This window comes from Heterodontus francisci, chromosome 14, assembly GCF_036365525.1.
Source record: "Heterodontus francisci isolate sHetFra1 chromosome 14, sHetFra1.hap1, whole genome shotgun sequence".
NCBI classification, from domain to species: Eukaryota; Metazoa; Chordata; class Chondrichthyes; order Heterodontiformes; family Heterodontidae; genus Heterodontus; species Heterodontus francisci.
In genome coordinates this window covers 38506628-38513118 of record NC_090384.1, presented here as the reverse complement: position 1 = coordinate 38513118, position 6491 = coordinate 38506628, and positions in this window count along the sequence as shown.

The window sequence follows — 6491 nt, the reverse complement described above, 5'->3', positions numbered from 1 at the left end:
GCCACCGCATCATTCGTTGCACTATGCATTGTCAGTAAAAATGGAACTAATCAAGGTTGTGTGTTTAATGGATGTGTTCTCACAGGCAGAGAACAATGAGTGCCAGAGCATGCAGTCCTGCTGCATGATGGTGAAACATGCCTGGACCAGATGTGCCCTGGCAACCATGCTATCCTGATGAGTGCTTTGACTCCTAAGACAGCCCTGGCCACTTCCCTGAACAATATGGGCACCGTTCTACTCTGTATCTTCCTCCTCCTCCTCCTCCAATGAACTGTGTCGATCTAGCACTTCACCCTTTTCAAGGTTCACAACTCTCAGGAGGGCCATTTTATGGAGAGCACAACAGATTACCACACTGCACAAGACCCTTGCAGATGTGTACTGTAGGGCACCACCTGACTGGCCCAGGCACCAGAACCACATCTTCAGAAACCCGATGGGCTGCGCAATGGTGGTCCATTTGAGCAGATGGACTTCAGTTGTAGCACCTCTGTGCTTCTGTCTCGAGGTCACATAAAGGTGCGAGTAGCCATCTCTTCAAGGGATATCCTTTGTCCCCTAAAAGCCATTCACGGAGTTTTGGTGGTAACATGAAAAGCAGTGGCACCTTGTTCTGCTCGAAGATGAAGGCATCATGGCAGCTGCCAGGATAGTGAGCACACACATGCATAAAGCACTTGTGTGGTCGCATACCAGCTGAACTTTTAGGGAGTGGAAGCCCTTCCTGTTGATGAATCTCATTGGATACTTACTCGGCGCCTTGGGTGCAATTGCTGATGTGGGAATCCAGCGATGGAGGTAAATCTAACTGGGAGGCCCCATCTTTTTGAAATTGTGGATCCTGCCAGCTTTCACAAATAGGGCATCTGTGACCTGCGAGATGGAATGTGTGCTGCAGCTTCAGAGATACCACCAAGGTCGCTGCTGATCCATGGAAGAAGCCAGTGGTGAAGAAGTTCATGGCCACAGGTACACTTAAGCCTACTGGCAGGGCATGGCGAGCAATGCTGCGAGATGTGCGGTCTTCCTCAACGAGGGCACAAATCTCAGATACCATCTTCCTGAATAGGTGCAGTCTCCTGCAGCGCTGATTTTCTGACATGTCCAGGCAGCTTCTTTTTCAGGGGTACACTCGATGCTGAAGACATGACCTTTGTTGCCTTCCTGCCCCTCGTTCCTCACCTCTGCCCTCCCCATGCCTGGGGCTCTGCATCTGAGGATGTTGATCCTCATTGCTACTCATCCCAATGTCCAAGTACCTGATCCCATGTCCAGCTGCTGCCTTGCTTGCAGTCAGCTGCACTCACAATGCTTACTGTACTTCCCTCTTATGGCCCTACGATCCCTGGAGGGTCACGACCCCCTCAACTGACCAAGCATTCACTTGCTCCACTGACTCTGCTCACCTGATGGCAACTGATGGCCAATGGCTGAGTACCCCTCTCAACGTGCACTCTTTTTTGAGTCCATCTATTGAATAGCGTAGCCATGAGAGGTTCCCTACTGCATTGCCAGCTCCTTGTACTTGACTTGCTCCGGATCGAATGTGGATCCCGTGCCTTCCCTCAAAAATTGCAGAGTAGGCCTTAACGAGCTGATAACAAGATCATTAACAGGTTTAATCAGTCAGTGATCAGAATCAGGCAGATTGCCAGGTCCTGCCTTCCCCCCTCGTCACAAAAGTCGCTGACTGTTGGAACGGCATCAAGAAACCGGCACAATGGCCGGTGTCAGGATATTACTTGCCCGCCTCAGTTCCCATCCCCATTTGGCCACCAAAATCATGCCCATATCATCACATGTGGACCAGACCGAGTAAGCACAACCCATTAGTGAACCAGTTGGGTTTCTTTCTTAGAATCTCATGTATATGAACCATTTTTTCCAGGATTTTTAAACTGAATTCAAATTCATAGCAAGATTTGAACTCACGTTCTCTGGATTATTAGTTCAGGTCTCTGAATTACTATTCCAGTAAAATTACCATGAAGCTACCGTACCCATATCCAAAAAGAAAAAAGTTTTGGCACATAATGTCGAAGACCAGTCTTACTGTCAATAATGATTAAAAGCAATTTGGATTTATATTTCCCCTACCAGCTCCAAAATGCAATGTTGTTCATTATACACAGAAGGAGGTCAGCCTTAATCTATGTTCTTGGAATTGTTGTCCACAGAGTGCATTCACAGAATTGTGCTGGTGAATACTGGCAGGTTTGTCTCTTGGTGTATGTAAGGTTAGAAACATTAGTTCCAGTGCTACATTCTCAGCTTAGCGAGGAAACAGGCTGTCTGTCAGAAAGAATTTCAAAAGATACTTTGAGCAGCTTCACGCCATTGTCCTTCTTCTTATTATGTTTTAGGTAGCTTACTGATACTTTTGATAGGTATTTTCCATGAGTCCTAATTGTTAGGCTTAGTAGTGCAAATCTTTAGTAGTGCTTGGTTTGTAGTTTTGGATCCTATGTCCCCAAACTGTTATGATTTGCTGCTGTTTTATGAAGATGAAATTTAAGCCAAACAGATTGAGCTGTAAAATCCTGGTCTAGTGAATGAGAAATCAGTTAGGACCCCTTTTCCTGATTGTTTCCCACTGACCCTTAATGCAGATGGACATAATTGAGGAGTGAATTGAGCTGCACTGTGATGCTTTCCTGATAGTCACTTCAATGAAATTAAAGAAAAATGAACTTTTTTTTTACGTTTTCTCTCTGATTTTCTCGCCTTTCTGAAGACATTGATTTCCTCAAGGGGCACAGTTCCTCAGAGAGCAACATGCTCTCCAGGACTCAACCAACTGGCCATGGTTCACATTCAAGCCATGGTGGTGAGTGCCAGCAGACTATCAAATAGAGATCCTGTCCTCACCCAGTACCCACACTTCTGCTGGGCATCACTGCACACCATTCAGGCACCCTGACCCATTTTCTTCTGCCTAACCCAGGAGACACAATGGCCGATAATAAAGTCCCTTACTAGTGCACCCACCTGAGATCAACTGATGCAGCGCTGACCAGGCAGTAAACTAAGGGGACCTTTCAGGTATATATAGCTCAGAGACAGAAAGGTGAATTTTCACTTTTACCACCAGGCGATAGTGGATCGGCCTCCGTTGAAGTCAATGGAAATGAAAATCGAACGGAGGTTGTAAAACAGGAGGCCAATCTGCCATTGCATAGGGGTAAAAATGAAATCCCAGAGACTTTACCTTGTAACCATTCCGCAGCTCCTATAAACTGGTCTAATCCTACCCTTGTCTATGCCATGGACAGAAACAAACACAGGACAAACTTCTGCCAATCAAAATGGAAATTTTAACTGTGGCCAATGCACCAGTTTCCAAATGAGCTGGATTGGACTTTTTAAAAAATTATTATTCCATAAATATTTGTGGTGCCTTTAAAAAATGTAACCACATACAAAAAAAATCTTAAACATTAACAGATACATTCTTTATACTGCTGTGGGACAGATGTCAACATCGAGTGTTTTCAGAAACACAATTATGAGTTGGACTTGTTTCTAAGTAAAGCCTTGGAATAACAACAGTATAAGGCATTCATGAAGAATGTTTAGTAGTTTTAATGTGGGAAAGCCCTCTTGCGTTAATTTCAAGGATCACAGTTCATATTACTAACTGGAAAATCCGTGACATCACATATAGTAACATTTTCAGTTGAAAAGTAATAGTATTTCTTCTATAACCATCAAATTAACTCAGTGTTTCCTGGCACAATCGGTGTAGTGTTTCTTCAGAATCAATGAGTTACTCGAGCTGGCTGCTTTTTGCGCCCTAGAATCCCAATAGGTCTTTCACCAGCTGGATGAAGTAAAGAAAACAATTATGTAACTGCACTCGGAGAAGGAAATAAAACAAAGCATAGTGGCCTGCTTTCAGCTCCTGTCAGTGCGGTAGGAAAAGCAGGTTACCGAGAGGGCTCTCCAGTAAAACTCATTCTTCCAGTAACCGGCATTCCAAAACAACAAAATATCATCTCCACAGTTGTGTATGTGTGTATGAAGTGAAAAACATGTCAGCAGAGAACAGAGATTTCCAGTTGGATATTAAAGTCTATTGAAGAGCTAAACATGGGGTGGCAAATCAGTGGCAATCATTAATGACCATCCTTTCGTACGTTCTGTAAGGACAGGGATACAAAAAATAAAGCACCACAGCCTTTAGACTGAAGCTATGAAAATTTAGTAGACCAGTACATGTGAAGGAGCAAGGCCTCTGTTCAAACCTGTTAGACAAAGATTAAACTGTATAGAATTCAATAAATGATTTCCCATTACCCACAAAATAAGTTTTCCCAATATAGACCATTAACAGATTTCTCTTACGAAACAAGCACAAATAGAAATTCTCATGATTTTATGATTGGACAATGTTTATGATTAAATGAAAAGGATTTTTATTAGGTTAGAAGTTCCAAAATGTTTAATGCTATAAGTTCATTCAGCTGCTCTCCTATATTGTACATTGTACAACATGATATAGTATTGTATGGTTTGGTGTGTGGTATGGGTGTGTTGTATTGTAATGCACTGTGGTCCAATGTGTTGTGTGCTACAGTACTATGATGTGTGTTGTAGTATTGTGAGATGTATTATTCATGACCCTGTGTAGTTTATAGTTGTTTAATACAGAAGTGTCGCATGGTATACTGCGGTGCACTGTATCGTGTGGTACAGTCCCACATCGTGTACCATGGATTATGTAGTGACATGGTAAAATATATGACGTAATACAGTGTGGTGCCATTGTGTTGTACATTTTTGCATGCTATTTTTGTACGATATTTTTGCATTGTGAGTGTTGCTTGCAAGGCTGGTTGCCCTGAGAAGGTGATGGTGGGCTTTCTTGTTGAAGTACTGGTTTGATACAACTGAGCGGCTTGCTAGGCCACCTCAGAAATCAATTTTGGTGCCACGTTGGTTTGGGGCTGGAGTCACATATAGGTTACAGCAGGTGAAAGTGACAGGCCTTCTTCTCTGAAGGAAATTAGTGAGTAAGTCGAGTTTTATGACAATCCGATACCAGAACTTTATTTTCAGATTTGCTTTAAATTAAACATTTGAATTCATGTTTTCTGAATTATTAATCCAGGCCTCTGGATTTCTAGTCCAGTAATGTAACCACTACACGACCATATTCCCATGATATGCTGGATTGTGTCATAGCAGTGTGATGAGGCATGGTACAGTGCAGTAGAGTATGTACATTGTGATATTGAATGGCATGGCATAGTGTGTTAATGCATGCTGTTACAATGCAGTATGGTGGAGTATCATGTAAAGTAATATTGTGTGGTATGGTACAGTGTGGTCAAAATCATGAGACACTTGGGACTGGATTTTCCCTCTGGGGGTGGGAAACAGGAGTTGGGATTATTTCTGGGTCCCAAACCAACCCCCAGGGGAAATAGTCACTCTTTGGGATTTTCATGGAGGTGCTCCCTGAATTGCCTGGAGACAAATTCCTTGTCCAATTAAAAGCGGCAGGCGGGCTTTCGAAGCTGGAGGGCCAATCGGAGGCTTTCCAACTTGAGAGGAGCAGTAGCATGCAATGGATGGTAAGGAACTGAGAGACGGCCTCTCACCAACCTTTTTAAAAACTTTAAATAAAAGCAGACGCAGTAGCCAGGCCATCACTGTGGTGGAATCCCTCTACAGGCGGCCTTTGGCTGCACCCACACCCAAGACAGGGAGGGCATCTGGGCCTGCCTGGATTCCTGGCCCCCCAGCCTGCTGCTGGATGCCCGCCTCAATGCAGTTAAACTGCTCCCGTTGGTTTGGGAAATTGGAGGCCAACTGGAAAATTCCTCTCGGCCTCTTTTACGTGTGGTTAACAAGTCTCTTAACAAGCCTAATTGGCTAACTGCCTCATGGGGATGGGAAGCCCTGCTGGCCCTGAACCCACATCGGCAAAAATAGACAGCACCAGGAACGGGATCTGGAAACCGGTACACTGACTGGCAGTGGTATTTTTGGGCATATCCGCTTATGTTCCCACCACTGGCGCGGCTCAATAATTCAGCCCAGGGACTCTGATGTAACATAGTTAGCTGATGTAAGTAATGTGATTTGTATTATAGGGCTGAAATTCCTTGGGGGCTCAACCAGTCTCTTGCCATAATTTTAGCAAGACCCCAAGGGAAACAATGGAAATGGTTGTTTCCACAGTTTCCTGGAGACCTGCTGGTCTCTTTCTGTAGTTGCAGTGGGGCACCAGTAGGACACTTGCAGCCTACATATCTTGACCTTGGTAATGTATTTGATAAGGTTCCTTTACAGGAGACTAACGGCTGAAGTAAAAGTTCTCCGGCTGAAGGACGAAACTATAAATTGGATAATGAACATTCATGGGGAGGTAACTAGATATAGTAGCCAGTTTAATTGGACTTCTAAAGTTAATGGAAGCACTCCACTTGTGTTAATAAATTAATCTGCTGCTGCTCCTAATAATAATATTTATAAATGACCTC